General features: G+C 47.8%; 1 protein-coding gene across 1 annotated transcript in view; it reads right to left on the bottom strand.

The window, feature by feature from the left end:
• Positions 1-22,481, bottom strand: part of ksr2 (kinase suppressor of ras 2) — an 815,194-nt gene that overhangs the window by 132,138 nt on the left and 660,575 nt on the right. The gene's annotated exons all lie outside the window — the stretch shown is intronic.

The following is a 22,481-nucleotide window of genomic DNA, read 5'->3' as shown; positions in this document are numbered from 1 at the left end:
CAATTATCACACATGGTAAACGCGAGATCGAGCATAAAAGGATTGACTCGATTGCTAAATTGCCCCTTCCCCAGAACGTTTCAGCCCTCCGGTCGTTTTTAGGACTGGTTGGCTACTGCCGAAACCACATTGACGGTTTCGCCAGCAAGACAGCACCCTCTCAGACCTCCAAAAGAAAGGAGCCCCCTGGGAATGGCTTCCGCAGCATACGGATGCTGTGGACTCTTTAAAACAGGCACTCACGACTTCCGGGTGCGGCGATGACCAGCTAAGTCGCACGTTTCGGCAGCTCCCGGTGGAACGGACCTTTGGGCCCTTAATAAGAGCCCCAACGGCAATTTTAATGGCTAAAAACACTGTGCGGTAAACCAGAAGGGAATCCCCCTGGACACGGATGGAAAAAGGAGAGGAAAGTGGCCGGATTGCAGTGGATCCTTTAGAGCAGCGGCAAGGAAGGCAAGCAAAAACCAAGATGGCGTCGGAAGGTGGCAGTTTAATATGGGGCCCTGAACAACACGGGTTTTTGAAACGCTGCGTGGAAGAGCTTAAAAAGGAGATGAAGAAGGAGCTGTTGGCCCCGATATTACAGGCGATTGAAGGGCTAAAAGATGAGCAAAAGACCCAGGAGCGGGAGCTTCGGGTCGTGAAGGCAAAGGCTGCCGAGAACGAGGACGATATACAGGGCCTGATGGTGAAGACGGAGATGCACGAGGCACACCATAAACGATGTGTGGAAAGGCTGGAGGTGCTGGAGAATAATGCGAGGAGAAAGAATTTAAGGATTCTTGGTCTTCCTGAAGGTGCAGAAGGGGCGGACGTCGGGGCATATGTGAGCACGATGCTGCACTCGTTGATGGGATCGGAGGCCCCGACGGGTCCGCTGGAGGTGGAGGGAGCCTATCGAGTTATGGCACGAAGACCGAGGGCTGGAGAAATTCCTCGAGCCATAGTGGTGAGATTCCTCCGTTTTAAGGACAGAGGGATGGTCCTAAGATGGGCAAAGAAAACTCGGAGCAGCAGATGGGAGAACGCGGTGATCCGCGTTTATCAAGACTGGAGTGCAGAGGTGGCGAGAAGGAGGGCGAGCTTTAATCGGGCCAAGGCGGTGCTTCATAAAAAGAAGATCAAATTTGGAATGCTGCAGCCGGGAAGACTGTGGGTCACATATCAAGTGAAGCACCACTACTTTGAAACGGCGGATGAGGCGTGGACATTTATTGTTGAAGAGAAATTGGAATGAGTGGGTTATTAAAAAGAACGTTTGAGACAAAGTGGTGGGGCGAATATGGGGGGCGAAGAGGGGGGAAAAAAGGGGGGAGAGATGATTTTTATGTTGTTAATACTGCGACTCGGTAACTTTTCTCTCTTCCACAGGTTGTGGGGGAGGGAGGAAGGGAGGTGGAGGAGTTGGGGGCGGGGCCAAAAGGGAAGCGCGGGCTTTGTTCCCGTGCTATGATAATTATGGCGGGAATAGGGAAGCAGGAAGGAGGGGGCGTCGCATGGTGCGAGCCGAGGTCACGGGGGGAAGCCGAGGTCGGCCAGAGTTTGCTGACTTCTGGGAGCAACATGGGGGGTGTAACTACGCTAGTGGGGGATCTAGCGGGGGGGGTGGGAGGGGGGGATTTACTGGGTTGCTGCTGCTGGGGAGAAGGGGGAGCTGGTATGGGGTGGGGTGGGCGAGGCGGGGGGGCATCGCCTGGGGGGGACACAGCTGCGTGGGAACCGGGTGAGGAGCTGGGTAAAAGGGGATGGCTAATCGACAAGGGAGGGGGGTAAAGAGCCCCCCAACCCGGCTGATCACGTGGAATGTGAGAGGGCTGAACGGGCCGATAAAGAGGGCACGGGTACTCGCACACCTAAAGAAACTTAAGGCAGATGTGGTTATGTTACAGGAGACGCATTTGAAACTGATAGACCAGGTTAGACTACGCAAAGGATGGGTGGGGCAGGTGTTTCATTCGGGGCTAGATGCGAAAAACAGGGGGGTGGCTATATTAGTGGGGAAGCGGTAATGTTTGAGGCAAAGACCATAGTGGCGGATAGTGGGGGCAGATACGTGATGGTGAGTGGCAAATTACAGGGGGAGGCGGTGGTCTTAGTGAACGTATATGCCCCGAACTGGCATGATGCCAACTTTATGAGGCGCGTGTTAGGACGTATCCCGGACCTAGAGGTGGGGAAGTTGGTAATGGGTGGAGATTTTAACACGGTGCTGGAACCAGGACTGGACAGATCGAGGTCCAGGACTGGAAGGAGGCCGGCAGCAGCCAAGCTGCTTAAAGACTTTATGGAGCAGATGGGAGGAGTAGACCCATGGAGATTTAGTAGACCTAGGAGTAAGGAGTTTTCGTTTTTCTCCTATGTCTACAAAGTTTATTCGCGAATAGACTTTTTTGTTTTGGGAAGGGCGTTGATCCCGAAGGTGAGGGGGACGGAGTATATGGCTATAGCTATCTCGGATCACGCTCCACATTGGGTGGACTTGGAGATAGGGGAGGAAAAAGAACGGCGTCCACCCTGGAGAATGGACATGGGACTAATGTCGGATGAGGGGGTGTGTCTAAGGGTGAGGGGGTGTATTGAAAAGTACTTGGAACTCAATGATAATGGGGAGGTCCAGGTGGGAGTGGTCTGGGAGGCGCTGAAGGCAGTGGTTAGAGGGGAGCTGATATCAATCAGGGCACATAAAGGAAAGCAGGAGAGTAGGGAATGGGAGCGGTTGCTGCAAGAACTTCTGAGGGTGGACAGGCAATATGCGGAGGCACCGGAGGAGGGACTGTACAGGGAAAGGCAAAGGCTACACGTAGAATTTGATTTGCTGACTACGGGTACTGCAGAGGCACAGTGGAGGAAGGCACAGGGTGTACAATACGAATATGGGGAGAAGGCGAGCAGGTTGCTGGCCCACCAATTGAGGAAAAGGAGAGCAGCGAGGGAAATAGGGGGAGTGAGGGATGAGGAAGGAGAGATGGAGCGGGGAGCGGAGAGAGTGAATGGAGTGTTCAAGGCATTCTATGAAAGATTATATGAAGCTCAGCCCCCGGATGGGAAGGAGAGAATGATGTGTTTTCTGGACCATCTGGAATTTCCTAAGGTGGAGGAGCAGGAGAGGGTGGGACTGGGAGCACAGATCGAAATGGAGGAAGTAGTGAAAGGAATTAGGAGCATGCAGGCGGGGAAGGCTCCGGGACCGGATGGATTCCCAGTTAAATTTTACAGGAAATATGTGGACTTGCTCACCCCGCTACTGATGAGAACCTTTAATGAGGCGAGGGAAAGGGGACAGCTGCCCCCGACTATGTCAGAGGCAACAATATCGCTTCTCCTAAAGAAAGAAAAAGACCCGCTGCAATGCGGGTCCTATAGGCCTATTTCCCTCCTGAATGGAGACGCTAAGATTCTGGCCAAGGTAATGGCAATGAGGTTAGAGGATTGTGTCCCGGGGATGGTCCATGAGGACCAAACTGGGTTTGTGAAGGGGAGACAGCTGAATACGAATATACGGAGGCTGCTAGGGGTAATGATGATGCCCCCACCAGAGGGGGAAGCGGAGATAGTGGTGGCGATGGATGCCGAGAAAGTATTTGATAGAGTGGAGTGGGATTATTTGTGGGAGGTGTTGAGGAGATTTGGCTTTGGAGATGAGTATATTAGATGGGTACAGCTGCTGTATAGGGCCCCGATGGCGAGCGTGGTCACGAATGGACGGGGGTCTGACTATTTTCGGCTCCATAGAGGGACGAGGCAGGGATGTCCTCTGTCCCCATTATTGTTTGCACTGGCGATTGAGCCCCTGGCAATAGCATTGAGGGGTTCCAGGAAGTGGAGGGGAGTACTCAGGGGAGGAGAAGAACACCGGGTATCTCTGTATGCGGACGATTTGTTGTTGTATGTGGCGGACCCGGCGGAGGGGATGCCAGAGATAATGCGGATACTGGGGGAGTTTGGAGAATTTTCAGGATATAAACTGAACATGGGGAAAAGTGAGTTTGCGGTGCATCCAGGGGGGCAGAGCAGAGAAATAGAGGACTTACCGCTGAGGAAGGTAACAAGGGACTTTCGCTACTTGGGGATCCAGATAGCCAAGAATTGGGGTACATTGCATAGGTTAAATTTAACGCGGTTGGTGGAACAGTTGGAGGAGGACTTCAAGAGATGGGACATGGTATCCCTGTCACTGGCAGGGAGGGTGCAGGCGGTTAAAATGGTGGTCCTCCCGAGATTCCTTTTTGTGTTTCAGTGCCTCCCGGTGGTGATCACGAAGGCTTTTTTCAAAAGGATTGAGAAGAATACCATGAGTTTTGTGTGGGCCGGGAAGACCCCGAGAGTGAGGAGGGGATTTTTGCAGCGTAGTAGGGATAGGGGGGGACTGGCACTACCGAGCCTAAGTGAGTACTACTGGGCCGCCAATATCTCAATGGTATGCAAGTGGATGGGAGAAGAGGAGGGAGCGGCGTGGAAGAGATTTGAGAGGGCGTCCTGCAGGGGGACTAGCCTACAAGCTATGGTGACGGCGCCGTTGCCGTTCTCACCTAAGAAATACACCACAAGCCCGGTGGTGGTGGCTACTCTGAAAATCTGGGGGCAGTGGAGACGGCATAGGGGTAAGACGGGAGCCTCGGGGTGGTCCCCGATAAGAAATAACCATAGGTTTGCTCCGGGGAGAATGGATGGGGGATTTGGAACATGGCAAAGAGCAGGAGTAACACAATTGAGAGATCTGTTTGTAGATGGGACGTTTGCAAGTCTGGGAACGCTGACCGAAAAATATGGGTTGCCCCAAGGGAATGCATTCCGGTATATGCAACTCAGGGCTTTTGCGAGGCAACAGGTGAGGGAATTCCCGCAGCTCCCAACGCAGGAGGTGCAGGACAGAGTGATCTCAAAGACATGGGTGGGGGAAGGTAAGGTATCAGATATATATAGGGAAATGAGGGACGAGGGGGAGATTATGGTAGATGAGCTGAAAGGGAAATGGGAAGAGGAGCTGGGGGAGGAGATTGAGGAGGGGCTGTGGGCTGATGCCCTAAGTAGGGTAAACTCATCGTCCTCGTGTGCCAGGCTAAGGGGGGCGGAGGGGGGGAAGGGGAGGGGGGGAGGGGGAGGAGGGGGAGGGGGGAGGGGGGGGAGGGGGAGGAGGGGGGGAGGGGGAGGGGGAGGGGGGAGGGGGGAGGGGGAGGGGAGGGGGAGGGGGAGGGGGGAGGGGGGGCGGGGGAGGGGGAGGGGGGGCGGGGGAGGGGGAGGAGGGGGGAGGGAGGAGGGGGGAAGGGGGAGGAGGGGGAGGGGAGGAGGGGGGAGGGGGGAGGAGGGGGGGAAGGGAGGAGGGGGAAGGGGGGAGGGGGGGAGGAGGAGGGGGAAGGGGGGGGAGGGGGAGGGAGGGGGGAGGAACCAGGAGGACTCTCAGGGATGTTAGTGTACATGTATAATATGTATAGGTTGTTGTTATAGGTAATTGGATATTGGACTGTTGAATTGTATTTTTGGAGAGTATTTATTTGGGACAAGGCAGTCGCCATTTAGTTTTGTTTTCTAATTTTGATGTTGTTTATATATTATTTATTTCTTGCTTAAAACTGGCCATTGTTATTTATATTGTTATATTACTGTGTAAAGGATACACAATGTACTGTCATGGTTGGCCAAAAATTTTGAATAAAATATATTTTTAAAAAACAGGCACTCACAGCAGCCCCCGCACTACAAGTTCCAGACCTGCTTTCCCCTTCCGCCATAGAAGTAGCGACCACAGACCGCACCCTTTCGGCCGTGCTCCTGAGAGTTTGGCTCAAGATGGATTAGAACTTTATGGGAAAAACAAAATGTTAAAATAAAGCTTTGTGTGAAGAAATGTCAAGACAGGCGTTTGGTAGCAAGCTGTAATCACTTGTTTCTGTACCAGACAAATTGCAGTAACGGCCTTGGGAATGGGTGCACTAGGCTTAAAGATAATTATAATTGAGGGGGCTGAATTATAATTGAGCTGAAAGCACAGATAGAAATGCGAGGGGGCTGCCCTCAGCAATGAACCAAAAACTGTATAAGAACTGCTGTTAGATGTATTGATTTTGGCTTGCTGTTGTAACTCTCAAGAGATACAGTGGTCTTAGCCCCGGCCGAGAAATAAACATATGTTAAAGTAACGAGGTGTTCGACTGATCTTTTCATCCGGACTGGCAGCAAAGAATCCTCATTTGGTGTCAGGAGTGGGATTTCAAGGAGCCTCCCTGGAACCTGACGGCATAACAGACTGATCGCATTCGGATGCTGAGGAGGGAATTGGCCACCAAACGTGAGTACCCTTGTTACCACTTTGGTTTCCCCCTCTGCTGTCCCGAGTGTGGCCACGCCCTGCTGTTCGGTTTCGGTGGAGACTCTGACGAAATCAAAGCAGTCCGGCGAACCTGTTACGAAGAAGGGTTGAAAGGGTTGGAGTCCCAGGAAGGTTAGAGTCCTTCCTAAAGTCCCGGGTTGGAAACCTTGGGAGGCTAGAGTCCTCCCTAAAGTCCCGGGTTGGAGTCCCTGGGAGGTTAGAGTCCTTCCTAAAGTCCCGGGTTGGAAACATTGGGAGGTTAGAGTCCTCCCTAAACAGTCCGGGTTGGAGTTCCTGGGAGGTTAAAGTCCTCCCTAAAGTCCCGGGTTGGAAACCTTGGGAGGTTAGAGTCCTCCTTGAATCTCTGGGTGGATGAATGATGATGATCCTTAGGGTTGCCTAATACCTTCGCGATAAAAGGTGGTTTTCGATAAATAAGTATATCAACCGGTGTCTAGACTTGTTCGACACTTCGGGTTGATCAGATTGAATATTACGGAGAACGGATAACTCTGTCCAAATTATATATTATAAAATTTAAATGGTGGTGCGGATAACACCTAAAGGAAACATAATAAACAGGGCTTGACCGTTGCGTGCCCTGTCGGAACATTCAAACAATTTGATTTAGCCTTTTGATTGGGCAACGGGTCAGGATAAACCCGTTTAAATTCTTGATTGAATAAGCGATTTAGGATCGCTATCAAAAATAAGCAGGTAACCACAAGCATCATCTGAGGATAGGAGACAATGGGTAATAGTTTAGATAGTACCTCTGATAGTGGAAGCGCGCTTCAAACTCTTTGTGAACAGTATCCGGAATATTCTCAGTAGCTGCGGCAGTTATCGGGAGAATTGCATAAGAATTTGGGAAAAGGGAATGGCCCCTGGGAGGATGAAAAGATTTGCCCACGGTTATAGAGGCACAGCAGATTATTTGGCAACATAACCGTAGCTCCACGGCTAAGAAATTGATTGAGTTATGGCGGGAGTACTGTCAAAAATTTAAAAAATACATCTTTATTGGCTAATTGGCAGGCTAACGCTTTAAAATTGGGTATTGAATTAACAGAAGGGGGAATTGTTAAGACTGTGGAGGTTTTGAAAAAAGGAATGTGCCCACCATAGAAAAAGACCGAAGTCTGTAAAACCCCCCATTTCTAAATCAGGACCGTACGGTCAAATGGCCGGCCTTGCCTTGACCGAGGGAGACGATGAGGATGACCCTGAAAATTGGCAATATAGGGGACGACCGACCGTTCCCCCGCCACTACCACCGCCTCCACCTTAAATTCAAGCCCTTTATCCACCGCTCCCAACGCCACTATCACCACCTCCACCGTCGCAAGGAGGTCCGGCGACTCGCACTCGTTCTAAAACCCGTGCTAATCAATTCCCACAGATGAATCAAGAGTTAGTCCTGGGAAAAGAGGTGGATTTCCCTGATTACCCAAACGATTATCAGCCGCGGTGTCAGTTTCACGTCCGGCAAGTTCCCAATATAGCATACAACCCTGCCAACCACCGGGGCCCAACAACCAGGCATTTCAAAATAATTATTACAATTAATAAATTAATCAAATTTGATGCTACTGATTCAGTATTAATAAATTATACAATATAATACAGTCAAACAGTTGATTGATCAGTAATATTTCAATAATAGTATTTCAGCTCAAATTCATCGATTGGGGGTACAGTTGGAAGATAAATTGGGGTGGATCAAGTTTTTTGATTTCTTTTTGGATATGTAATGCCAAATCTTTAACTTCTTTAGAGTTATTGGGAATGAAAGTGCAACATTCTGCACTTTGACATCTTCTGGATTATACACAAAAGCTTGTTGAAAGGGTTAATTTTCTTGCAGAGACAAAAAGAGGCGTATAGGTTGGAATGATGCCATTCACAACTCCAAACTTTTTTAAAAAATATATATATTTGTCACTCAAATGGACTGGGAGTAAAAGTTGGATTGCTGCCAAATTCCCGTTATCAAATGTCCTTGAACAATCTGTTCTTTTTAATCAGAGTTGTTTTGTTTTTTAAAACCAGCTTCCACATTGTTTGAAGTTTTAATTTCCAGGCTAATTCTAAACATTTATTTTAAAATATCAAACACAATAACTTATTAAACATATAGGTTTTCTGTAGATGAATTCGTCAATTCTATTAAAGAAGGCACTACTAGCAAGATATGTTGATTTCTTAAAATTAATCAAGCAATATTCAGAATAATGACAGTTCTCTTAAGTTGACAGTTCTTGACTATCCCTGTAGAATTCACCAGAGGCACTTATACAGAATCTTATTCGGCAACAAGTTTTGGTTCCGTGTCACTGTCCTTGTAATACTCCAATACTAGCAGTCCTGAAGCCCGGCAAGCCAGATCAATATTGCCCTGTCCAAGATCTGCGCTCAATTAATGCCATTGTGCAACCCCTTCACGCACTGGTCCCAAATCCAGCCCACATTTTAGCCCAAGTCCCAGCGGACGCTACAACATTTTCCCTGGTGGATCTCCAGCATGCCTTTTTCGCCCTCCCCTTGCACCTGGATTCACAGTATCTCTTTGCCTTTACATATCAAAATCAACAATACACATGGACTAGGTTGACTCAAGGATTTATACATTCGCCTACTCTTTTCTCCCGCTGTCTCCAACAACAATTACAGCCCCTGGAATTAAAAGGGGGATCCACCCTCGTACAGTATGTTGACGATTTACTGATCGCAAGCCCGTCAGAACAAAGTTGTAAAGAAGATACGGCTCAATTATTAAATTACCTTTCAATTTTAGGATACCTTGTGTCACCCGCCAAAGTAGTAGTAGCCCAACCAACAGTCCGGTTTCTGGGTATCCTTTTATCCGCCGATGCATGGGCGCTATCACCAAGTCGAGTTCAGCCCATTTGTCAATGCCCTGCACCCACAACGGCTAAGGATGTCCGTAAATGGCTCGGAATGGTTAATTATTGTCGGAAATGGATTCCGAATATCGCCCTAGATACCCGGCTATTGACCCCATACACCAATAACGCTGGAGAGTTCCAGTTAAGTACGGAAGCCCAAGAGGCCTTCCATCGGCTAAAAGACGCCTTAATGAGGGCGCCAGCACTAGGACGCCCCCTTTATGATCGATCTTTCCAACTTTATTGCACTGTTTTAGCCGGTTGTGCCACCGCGGTACTTACCCAGAAACATGGGGATCGCCACCGTCCTATAGCTTGTTACTCGTCTAAACTTGATCCAGTTGCACTCGGCTATCCTGGATGTACTCAGATTTTAGCCTCTATTTACAACAGTCTCCAGTCAGCGGCTAATCTCACTCTTCAGCAGGATATTGTTATTTATAGTTCACATTCAGTCACGGCCCTGCTCGGTCAACTTCAGACTCAGCACCTAACTATGGCGCGTCAAAATAAATATGAGATTTATCTCCTCATAACCCGAAACTTCAGTTCCGGCACTGCACTACTATTGACCCCGCTAGTTTCCTTTCCGACCCGCCTAACGCCACTGAGTCCCCGACTCATGACTGTCTTTCTCTCCTACAAGACGATGCGTCATTACGCGATGATCGCACTGATTCTCCAATACCAAATGCTGATCTGAACCTATTCACCGATGGTAGTTCATCCATCGGTGAAAGGGGGGATAGATTATCAGGGTATGCAATTGTTAACCAAAAAGGAGAAACACTTGAAGCAGCAGCATTCAAACCTCCCTTTTCCGCCCAACAGGCTGAACCTTTTGCACTTATTCAAGCCTGTGCATTAGGGAAAGATAAAATTGTAAATATCTACACTGATTCCCGATATGCCTTTGGGGTCACACACAATTTTGGTCAATTATGGAAGAACAGGGGATTTCTTACATCTACAGGCACTCAGATATCCCACAAACAGTTATTTACGCAATTACTACAGGCTTTAATGCTCCCTAAACAAATAGCCGTAATAAAGTGCGCTGCCCATACGACAGGCAAAACACTGGTGGACGCGGGTAATCGGCAAGCGGACCACCAAGCCAAAGAGGCTTCTCGCTTAAAAGACATGGTGGTACCAAAAATGATGAGCCAGACTATAAGCTCTAAGGGTCAGTCTCCCTCTGAAAAGCCAATGCCGACCATCACTGATGTCATTCAATTACAGGAGGACGCTCCTGGCTGTGTAAAACGATTGTGGGAAGAATTGGGATGTTGTTATGATCCTGTAAATAAATTGTGGGTCACCCCGGCAGGGCAAGCCTGTATGCCCGATGCATTAGCAGCCTGGGTCACCGAATGTGTTCACTTTGCAACTCATTGTGGTGCGCGAGCTACGGGTGATGTATTGCTCAAAACATGGTGGCATCCAAGACTGCAAGATATAGCACAAAATATTAGCAGCCGTTGCCTAGTATGTCAGCAGTATAATCCTGGTAAAGCAATACCCTGTGAAATGGGTAAAACCCCGCTACCAGAAAGTCCCTTTGAGACACTCCAGATGGATTACATTGAGTTGGAAAGATGCCAATGTTATAAACATGTATTGGTTATTGTTGATGTATTTAGCAAATGGATAGAAGCTTACCCCATTGTAGGTAACAAAGCTTCCACGGTAGTAAAGGTTTTGATGCGAGAAATTGTTCCTAGATTTGGGATTCCATATCGATTAAGCTCTGATTATGGACCTCATTTTGTGGGACAGATCAATAAGGAATTTTGTACTCAGCTGGGAATAAAACAACAATTACATTGCGCATACCGACCCCAAGCAGCGGGAATGGTAGAAAGGGCTAATCAGACATTAAAAACAAAACTGGCAAAACTACAGGCAGAGACTGGAGCCACTTGGCTCAAATTATTGTCTATTGTCCTCTTCCAAATACGTGCAACCCCAGCTGGATAGACACGACTGAGTCCCGCCGAAATTTTATACGGAAGACCCTTGCGTACTCCTTGGGATCAAGGGAAACATAAGGAAGTACAGTTTCACCATATGACTACTGAAATGGCCAACTATGTGATAGCCTTGACTAAAGTACTAAATGGCCTCCATTCACAGGTACGAGCTGCTTATGAGGAGATACCTCCCTTGTCCAGTTCTGTTACTACTAATCCGGGGGAGTATGTTCTGATTCGTAATTGGGTTAGGAAAGGATCAGAACCCCGATGGGAAGGACCACACCAGGTCCTACTCACTACTCCCACTGCTGTAAAAGTGGAAGGCAGAAATGCCTGGATCCACATCCACCATTGTAAGGTTGTGAAAATGCAATAGAAAATAACCCTCTGTTTCGAGCCCTAGGTAATAACTTCAGCATCATTCACGGGATGAAGGCCGCGCTTATTATTGTAACCCTGCTGGGACTTTTGGAAACTGGAGGAGGGGCCAAGCGAAGAACCTGTGGCCCCAAGGGAAGATGGACTCATCACCTCTGTCGAGGAGACACATTACAGTGCACCAGTCAAGGCCCAGGAGAAGGACCTTGGAACGCGACCCCTGCGGACGGATGTTCGGCCTACGTACAACGATGCAATCGGACCATACTCATCAGTGGAGTGACGAAGGGCAACCTACCCTGTCATCAGGTCAACTGTAAATGGGACTATAGCTGCAGAAAGAAAAAAAAAGAAAAAAAAAAGAAAAAAAGACTTTACCCTTGGGATGCGTTGGCCAAAAAGGGGATTACATGTAAACACGTATCTGTATATGTCATATCTGTAGACAAAGGATGTGAATGTTTCTGGTTGCTGGGTATGTACACATATCCCGACCCATGCTAAGGGAGGGATCCCCCTCAGACCTGTTCCGCTTAACCTGTCAGAAACAGTAGAATGGTATATTTACCAGAATGGTACTCGTCAATCCCCCAGGACTGTAAGAATTGCATCTATGGTAAGACACCCAGACGGCGGGGCAGCTTCTAGTTTATCGTTTCTCCCCATATCCCCAAGACCTTGGAAAGAGGGGGGCTATCCAATGAACACCTTTGAGATGTGGTACCAGCCAAGTTATAACAAATCCCACCAGCCTCCGTTTCTTACCCTCACTAATACCACCAACATGGGAAAACCACTGGGAATAATATGTTTGGTAAGGAATGTGGTTAAAGGGATATTTGTAGGTGCTAGTCAATGCGAGCACAGATTTGTGGTGGCCAATATATCCGAGATCTATCCCGTATATACGTCTCCTCAGTTTTATGGGTGCACACTGGACGTCCCATACTCAAACGGGACAGGTACCTTCAAGTACTCCCTGATGGCCCAAGGGTTTGATGTGGACAAACTCACTTCATACAATGGGACGTACTTTATTTGTGGCCACAAGGCATATCCCTGGCTGCCAGAGAATTGGACGGGATCCTGTTATCTGGGGTATGTAGTCCCCTTTATACACCACCTCGCCAATTTAGGCGACCATTACTAAATGATGAAGCGACAAAAGAGAGAAATAACCAAAACGCAACGATACTTTGGGATCCTGCTTCCCCCTATCGGGGTAGCTCTTGCAATAAAGGAAATAAGGAAGATAGCAAAAATCCTGGAAGAGGTAGCAAACGACACCACTGAAGCATTGACTGAGATAAATAATGAAATGGTGGCAATAAGAACCGATATAAATAGCCCTACAAAACCGAATGGCCCTCGATTACCTCCTTGCGAACAAAGGTGGGACTTGTACCATGATAGGTTCGGAATGTTGCACCTACATCCCCGATAGTTTGGAGAACATCACCCACCTCGTGGATCATATCCGCAAAGAGGTTAAGAAACTGCATGAAATGTCAAGAGATGGGTGGTTAGATTGGTTGTTTGCCGGATCATGGGGGTCTTACCTGGTGCATGGATCGATAATCCTGGTAGTTGTAATACTTGTAATAATTATGCTTAGCTTCCTAATGAAATGCTTGTGTAAAAGTGTCAGTGCAGCAGTAATTTCTCAACAGTTAATGCAGCAACATGAAGTGCGCTTTGAAGAGTTAATGGATGTGAAAGAAAGTGCAGAGGAATATGAGGAAATGATAGAAATGCAAATAGAATGGGAGAGACTGAGACGATTGACTATGGATTAGAAGTTATCATGAAATGATAAAAGGGGGGAATGAGAGTTTGGCTCAAGATGGATTGGAACTTTATGGGAAAAACAAAATGTTAAATAAAGCTTTGTGTGAAGAAATGTCAAGACAGGCTTTTACAGGCTTTTGGTAGCAAGCTGTAATCACTTGTTTTTGTACCAGACAAATTGCAGTAACGGCCTGGGGAATGGGTGCACTAGGCTTAAAGATAATTATAATTGAGGGGGCTGAATTATAATTGAGCTGAAAGCACAGATAGAAATGCGAGGGGGCTGCCCTCAGCAATGAACCAAAAACTGTATAAGAACTGCTGTTAGATGTATTGATTTTGGCTTGCTCTTGTAACTCTCAAGAGATACAGTGGTCTTAGCCCTGGCCGAGAAATAAATATATGTTAAAGTAACGAGGTGTTCGACTGATCATTTCATCCGGACTGGCAGCAAAGAATCCTCACTCCTCCAGGAACGGCACGACCAGTTAAGGCCCGTAGCTTACGCCTCCAGAATTTTAGATGCTGTGGAGCAGGGATTTTCAGCCTGTGAGAGGCACCTGCTCGCAGTATTTTGGGCAGTGCAGTATTTTTCATATATTACCGAACTGAACCCCATCACAATTCTCACCGAACACACCCCCACCCAACTTTTACTGGACGGACGACTCAAGGACGGTACAGTAAGCCAGATTAGAGCAGCGAGATGGACCCTTCTCTCGCAGCGACGGGTCATCACTGTTAAAAGGACAAAGACGCACACCTATTTAGCCGACAACTTACAGTACCCCGGAACCCCCCATGAATGTGAGATTTTCTCACCACACCACAACACAGGCCCCTTTATCGCTAAAACACCCCCCAGGAAGATGGGTAATTCAACCCAGAGCGTCCAGCACACGGACACGTGTGAGCCCATAAAGATCTAGGTGGATGGATCTTCCACAGTCTATGTCGAGGACGCGCAGGGACGCGCCCTTCAGGAAATATCGTTAAAACTTCCAGGCCACATAGGCGCGCAGGCAGCAGAACTTGCGGCCATCGCATATATAGTGGAACACCCAGATTCCTTCCCCAGCCCAGCAGACATATACTCAGACAGCCTCTATGTCTGCAACAGCCTCACGGAATTTCTGCCCCTGTGGAAAGCAAGAGGATTTGTTTCCGCAGACGGAAAACCCCTCCCTCAGCCCCATTGCTCCGTCACATTTAGACCGAGCACAGAACCGGACTTTTGTGATAGTCAAGGTTCGTAGTCACCATCGTTCCTCCCCCCCGGAAATGTGAAAGCCGACGCACTGGCCAAAGCAGGTGCCAGACATGGATATTTTTGGACACCCCCCGAAAGCGCACAAGTGAGTGCAGTTCAGGTCTCACAGACAACGATCGAGGATCTAGTGGAGGCCCAGAAGCAGGACAGCAATCTCAGGGAGATTGTAAAAGGAAAATATCCAACACCCTATGAGAGGTTTAAAAATGCACTGACCACACATGACGTTGTGGTGTTAAAAGACACCCTTTATGTGGTTCCTGAACAGGACAGGAATCAACTGATTTGTTTGTTCCATGACGGTCATGGACATCAGGGAATCGATCCCACTACAGCCCATCTCAAGCAGCTTTGTTGGTGGCCGAAATTAAAGGAAGATGTAAACCATTACATCGAGAATTGTCTTATCTGCGCCCAGAATAATCCGGACAGATATGCCAAAAAGGCTCAACTCAGCCACACCCGACCCGTTAACGGCCCCTGGACTAACCTCCAGATTGATTTTATAGGACCATTGCCCCTTGCAGTAATGGCTATGAATATGTACTTGTGGTAATTGACACATTTACGAAATGGGTGCAAGCATTCCCAGCCCGCACAAACACGGCAAAAACCACAGCCAAGATTTTGACCCACCACATCTTTACCAATCCGACCAAGGCTCCCATTTTACGGGACGTGTCATGCAGAACGTCCTCACGATATTTGGCATCACCCAAAAATTCCACATAGCATACCACCCACAGTCGAGTGGTATCGTGGAGTGCATGAATCGGACCCTAAAATCCACCCTCAGAAAAATGGTCCAGCAGAACAACACCACTTGGGATTCAGTCCTCCCTTTTGCGCTGATGTTTTTGCATAACACAATTTCTACTTCCACAGGTTACACCCCACACACCCTCATGACCGGACGCCCCATGAAAGGCACAGAATATTTATTAGGTTTAGACTTGACCAGCCCCGAAGTGACGGCCCTCACACACAAGAAAGCAGTACAGCAATTAGTTGAAAATGTTAAAACGGCTCAGCTAGCAGCCGCAGTAAAATTGGGCACCAGATAGAAACAGAGCAAGGCTTGTTTCGACAAGACAGTGCATGCGACTGAGTACAGTATAGGACAGCAAGTTATGCTCTCTGTATATAACCCCAGCACATTCCTGTCACCAAAATACTCGGGTCCGTACTCCATTGCTGATAAAGTAAGCCCCTCCGTATATAAAATAAAGTATCCCAATGGTAAGACTGCGTGGTTCCATATCAACCAGCTGAAGGCATATGGAACACAGTCGAACCACGCACACCACGTCATGCTCAACGCAGCACACCACACCCCGTCCACAGCCAACGTAACCCTACCATCCCCCAACACGTCCAGCCCAACCGCGGACTTGACCTCGGCTCCACCCCCGAAATATACACTCCGCCCCGGAACGCCCACAGACTGCAGCAGCAGAGACAGTGACTGTGACTTGGACGACAGCCACAGCACGCCTCCCTACTATCCCCATGCAACAGGACCCACACCCAGCGATTCCGACTACGATCCGAGTGATCCCTTCATGATCACTTTCCTAAATAAACCCCACCACCGACCACCGACACAGCTAGACACCAACTATTGGCACTGAGATAACTCGTTCCGACTCGTCCGCAACGACGAGAGCGACCCCACCTCACACCATGCAGCCCTTTCTGCCATGATACATTCAAGAGTTTGGCACCTGGGAGAGGATGACGACCTTGGGTCTGACTCCCAAACCGAGAACACCTTTGCGACCCTGTTCGCAACCGAAAACTGAGGTGTCCAGATGATGTTTTAAAAGGAACCGCTTGGGAGAAGTGGTGTCCTTTCTGATGGAACCTGCAGCATGGTTTATGTTGTTTGGAAGTTTATTAAATGTTGTATGTCAGACAGGAAATGTTTTTTTTTTCTTCATGACCCCACGCCTTTTCGGCCAAAACCTCTGCGGACTTGCCCACAGAGATTTGCTATTGGCCAGACACTAGTTCAGAGGAACTACCTTGTCTGCAGAGACTTAAGGTACCAGACGCCCGTTCGTAACTGCCCTTCTGGTTTGAAGGAGAGAACCACTACGGCAGCCTCACCACGATGACTACATTTCTTGCCCGTTCTTGTCGGTTGCTCAGGCAGTGGAGAAACGGCTTGGGACCCGCCCTGCCTGGGAAACCCCCTCTGGTCAATTACGCTCGGGTAGGGGAGACACGGCATTGGTAGCCGTCCTACCCGGGGACTCCATCCAACTCTTACCCGTCGCGGCCCATACGCACCTCATTTTGGAAATTTTAGTTCAAAAAGTTTTGTTTTGTTTCAGGTAACCCTTAGGTTGCCAACCACATGCTATTTACATCCTGAAACATTTGGATGGTAAATTGCGCAGTCTGCGAGACGGCTCGCACTGGTTCATTATTGGGAAGTGTGTCTTGTCCTAAAATCCGGTTTTTGAAAAAAAAATGAGGGAGTCACACATAGTGGCCAATTATAAAGGGAGTAATTGGCACTAAAGGACAGACAGACTATCGTATGAGATATGAAACAAAGATAGTTACAGACACTATGCTTGTTTCCTCAGAACTCCAGAAGCTCCAGGACCGGAGAAGAGAAGAAAAGGAAAGAGAAGAGCCATGATGACTTCCTTCATATGAATCATCATCTTTATGGACATTTGGTTGCGAATGAATGCAAACCCCATGACTTCAAGCCCCCCCAGCCGTTAATGTTTCACTTCCCCGCAGTACCCAGAGCCCAGTCACCAGCGACACCACATCATCTTGGTGTGCCAGGTTTATAACCTGGTACCCCCTGTCCTATGTAATAGAAACCTTACTGGTATTAGCGATACTCTGCTGCATCGTGCAGGCTATGCGTCTAAGGAAATGGAGAAGGAGAGCCTACCACGCTCGAACCCCGGTATATAGGATCAGATCCCCTATTTTCGGATACGACCAGACCCCCAAACCCCGCGATCTATAATAAAGAGCATTCATTTCCGGTTTTATTGTAAATAAAGAAATGTAAAGAACTGTTCATGAGCAAATTGTATGGGCTGGTTTAGCTCACTGGGCTAAATTGCTGGCTTTTAAAGCAGGCCAGCAGCACTGTTCAATTCCCGTACCAGCCTCCCCGAACAGGCGCCGGAATGTGGCGACTAGGGGCTTTTCACAGTAACTTCATTGAAGCCTACTCGTGACAATAAGTGATTTTCATTTCATTTCATTTTCATCCTGAGCTTGACTGCCAAGCCAGGAAAACTGTGTATAAACTGCTATGATTTTATTGTGTGGTTGAGGAAGTTAGGAAAATGAAATGTTTAAGTAAGTGTAGTGTATTAAGAATAGTTAGAGGTTCCCAGTTTATTGTTTTGTAATGCATGCCCTGTTTGACATAGCGCCCTTAGAATTGTCAGTTAAAATTTTTTTGCATAGCTATGGTCAGTGCAGAGGCCATGAAGGAAGTGCCCCCCCACCCAGGTCAGGGAATGGAAAGCAACATAGCTATGTGATCCTTCACGCTTTGCGTTAGGATCACAAGGAGGGGGTTGTAGCCACTTAAAATGGCCAACTCCCGATTCAAAATGGCGAACGGCAAAGGCTGATGGGAAAGTCAGCCAACAAGACAAAAACGAGCAGCTGCAGTTTGGCTATGTATTTACCTCTGGAAAGGCCAGACAAGATCGATACCAGCAACCATCAGCATAACAAAACACCAGCCATCTGCATACTAATGAGCAATCCCCGGGAACAATAAGCAACATTTAGACACACAAAGCAAAATCAGACTCTTCGGCACCAGCAGGAGCCTACACAAAAGGAGGTGAACGAGCACCTCAAGACCGCCCATCAATCAGGGAACTGCTCCAGCATTGGAGAAAATCGAACCAAGCGATTGGGACAAAGTCCAATCACTTGGGACCAGGTACAGGGTCCGCCCCAAAAGGTGGGAAGCCCCATGGTACTATAAGAATTGAGCCCCAAGTTCAAATCGCTCTCTTCTCCACTGTTTCTCCAGCTCTTCACTCTTCAGCAGCTGATCGAAACTGTAAGTCTTACTTCAATGCTCGTTATGAGATAGGCGCTCCTAGCTATCAATCTGTACCAACTTCGAATCCCGCAGGCTCAGAACCCGAACAAAAGGCCATTTGTTTCCCTGACCTGGTGGGCCAGTTCCAAGTCAAGTATAGGCCTGTTAGTTGTAGAAGTAGCTTAAACGTAAAATTTGTGCATGAGTAGTGATTACTGTGTATAATAAATGTGCTTTGATTTAAATCTTACTAATCGGTGTATTGGATTATTGATCATTACTCGGACTTGAACCACGTGGCGGTATCATAAAGATACCTGGCGACTCAAGAGCAAAGGTGATAAAACAGAGCAAGTGAACTAAGGCAAAGTTAGCAACAGGGTTCATATTCCAGCCTCAGAATGTTTCTGGAGATATATATTTATTTTCAGGAAGTCCATCTTCTTACTTTAATAGTAGGTCAGTGTTGGTTGCCATCTTTGCAACATTGCACTGCCATGGAATACGGTGTATAACACTCGAGTGCATAATTAATGAGGTCAGCGCTGGGAGATTTGGCATGTTTACCATCCGACCTCCCCAGCGGGAAGCGCTCCACGGGACTTAGTCCAAAACGGGAAAATTCCGGCCATAGTGTTAAATTTGTAGTAGATGCTGTTTAATTCTTGTAGTAAAATTTTTTGTGCAAATGTGAAATCTTGTAGTGCAATTTTTCCAGTTAATTATGAGGAGTTTAAATGTATTCTTAAAAGTTACAGTTATCTAGTGAGATTGTAATGTGACCAACATGTGGAGCATCCCCTCTCCAATTACCGAAGGACATTTGGAAGCTATTTGCTAACAGCATTCACTGCAGTCTTTGTCTGCATTGGGATATGTTAATGAAGCTAAGACACAATAATTCCTTTGGCTCAGAGACAAGTCAAATGACACATCAAATTACCTTCCAAATTTCACCCAAAAGGCACATTTGGCAAAATGGATGTCTTGTTAATGCCACCACGAGTAAAGCTGTAGGAAAGCATAGAATTACGCACCCAAAAACATATTCAACAAAGAATAAAAGTTCAACAGTTAATTATGCAGTGAACAGGGGCAATGCCAGCCGATAGTGGCCCAATAAAGTGGATGAAAAGGTTTATACTAACTGTAACAAAACAAAATGGACAGGATATGCCCCGCCATGGCATATTTTGCAGTGTCGGAGGCAGCCCGCCATTGGCCGCTTGCGGGGTCATCCAATCCCACCACTGTCCATGTGGTTTCCCGTTGTTCACACCCTCTGCCACCGGGGAACACATAGTGAAGGGGGGTGAGCATCATTGGCAGGAACAGCCGGAATCCCACCAAATATCTGGTAATGTCCAAAAAGAAAGTCAGACCAGAATGTATGTAGAATGAAAAGTTAACATAGGTAGAAGAATTTTGTTCCCATGAAGTATGTTAATATTGGACAGCAAATAAGATGAAGGATTGGAATGGCCTCGGGGGCATTTGAAAAAATGAAAATGATTGTGTTCAACTGAAAATTAGCTATGAACACAAAGATGAGAATCCTGGAATGCTATACCACACCAATTTTGACACAGGGTAGCGATGGTTGGCTGATCAATAAAGCAATGCAGGGAAGAGTTGAAGTGGAGATGTCGGCGTTGGACTGAGGTGAGCAGAGTGAGAAGTCTTACAACACCAGGTTAAAGTCCAACAGGTTTGTTTCAAACACTAGCTTTCGGAGCGCTGCTCCTTCCTCAGGTGAATGAAGAGGTATGTTCCAGAAACATATATAGACAAATTCAAAGATGCAAGACAATGCTTATAATGCGAACATTTGCAGGTAATTAATTCTTTATAGATACAGAGATAGGGGTAACCCCAGGTTAAAGAGGTGTGAATTGTCTCAATCCAGGATCTGGCATAATTGGCTTCTGGATGGACAGGGCATCTTGTACCTTTCCAGCCAGTGGTAAATTGACAAAGTGGGAGGAAGGCGACTGGCACTCCAACACGATAGAGAGAATCCTCAATGTGAAGACGAGACTGTGCGGTGGTCACTTCTATGAATACTGTGAGAAGTCTTACAACACCAGGTTAAAGTCCAACAGGTTTGTTTCGAATCACTAGCTTTCGGAGCGCTGCTCCTTCCTCAGGTGAATGAAGAGGTATGTTCCAGAAACATATATATAGACAGATTCAAAGATGCCAGACAATGCTTTGAATGCGAGCATTAGCAGGTGATCAAATCTTTACAGAGCCAGAGATAGGGGTAACCCCAGGTTAAAGAGGTGTGAATTGTGTCAAGCCAGGACAGTTGGTAGGATTTCGCAGGCCAGATGGTGGGGGATGAATGTAGTGCGAAATGAATCCCAGGTCCCGGTTGAGGCTGCACTCATGTGTGCGGAACTTGGCTATAAGCTTCTGCTCAATGATTCTGCGTTGTCGCGCGTCCTGAAGGCCGCCTTGGAGAACGCTTACCCGGAGATCAGAGGCTGAATGCCCTTGACTGCTGAAGTGTTCTCCGACTGGAAGGGAACATTCCTGCCTGGTGATTGTCGCGCGATGCCCGTTCATTCGTTGTCACAGCGTCTGCATGGTCTCGCCAATGTACCACGCTTCGGGACATCCTTTGCTGCAGCGTATGAGGTAGACAGCATTGGCCAAGTCGCACGAGTATGTACCTCGTACCTGGTGGGTGGTGTTCTCACGTGTAATGGTGGTATCCATATCAATGATCTGGCACGTCTTGCAGATTGTCGTGGTCACTGTTCTGAAGGCTGGGTAGTTTGCTGCAAACAATGGTTTGTTTGAGGTTGCGCGGTTGTTTGAAGGCAAGTAGTGGGGGTGTGGGGATGACCTTGGCAAGATGTTCATCTTCATCGATGACGTGTTGAAGGCTGTGAAGAAGATGTCGTAGTTTCTCCGCTCCGGGAAAGTACTGGACGACGAAGGGTATTCTGTCGGTTGTGTCCCGTGTTTGTCTGCTGAGGAGGTCGGTGCGTTATTTGCTGTGGCACGTTGGAACTGTCGATCGATGAGTCGAGCGCCATATCCCGTTCGTACAAGGGCATCTTTTAACGTCTGTAGATGTCTGTTACGTTCCTCCTCGTCTGAGCAGACCCTGTGTATACGGAGAGCTTGTCCATAGGGGATGGCTTCTTTAATGTGTTTAGGGTGGAAGCTGGAGAAGTGGAGCATTGTGAGGTTATCTGTGGGTTTGCGGTAAAGCAAAGTGCTGAGGTGACCGTCCTTGATGGAGACGAGTGTGTCCAAGAATGCAACTGATTTTGGACAGTACTCCATGGTGAGTCTGATGGTTGGATGGAACTTATTGATGTCATCGTGTAGTCGTTTCAGTGATTCTTCACCATGGGTCCAAAGGAAAAAAATGTCATTGATGTACCTAGTGTATTATGTCGGTTGAAGGTCCTGTACGGTGAGGAGGTCTTGTTCAAACTTGTGCATGAAGATGTTGGCGTATTGGGGTGCGGATTTGGTCCCCATGGCTGTTCCGTGCGTCTGGATGAAGAACTTGTTGTCGAAGGTGACGACGTTGTGATCCAGAATGAAGCGGATGAGTTGCAGAATTACGTCTGGAGATTGGCAGTTGTCGGTGTTGAGTACTGCGGCTGTTGCAGCAATGCCGTCGTCATGGGGGATGCTGGTCTAGAGTGCCAAGACGTCCATTGTGATGAGGAATGTTTCTGGTTCAACTGGTCAATGGGTGCTGAGTTTCTGTCGGAAGTCCGTCGTGTCGCGACAGAAGCTGGGCATACCTTGTACGATGGGTTTCAAGATGCCCTCGATGTAGCCA

Source organism: Scyliorhinus torazame, chromosome 1, assembly GCF_047496885.1.
Source record: "Scyliorhinus torazame isolate Kashiwa2021f chromosome 1, sScyTor2.1, whole genome shotgun sequence".
Classification (NCBI taxonomy): domain Eukaryota; kingdom Metazoa; phylum Chordata; class Chondrichthyes; order Carcharhiniformes; family Scyliorhinidae; genus Scyliorhinus; species Scyliorhinus torazame.
Note: the sequence above shows the minus strand (reverse complement) of the source record. Positions and strands in the feature narration are given on the sequence as shown.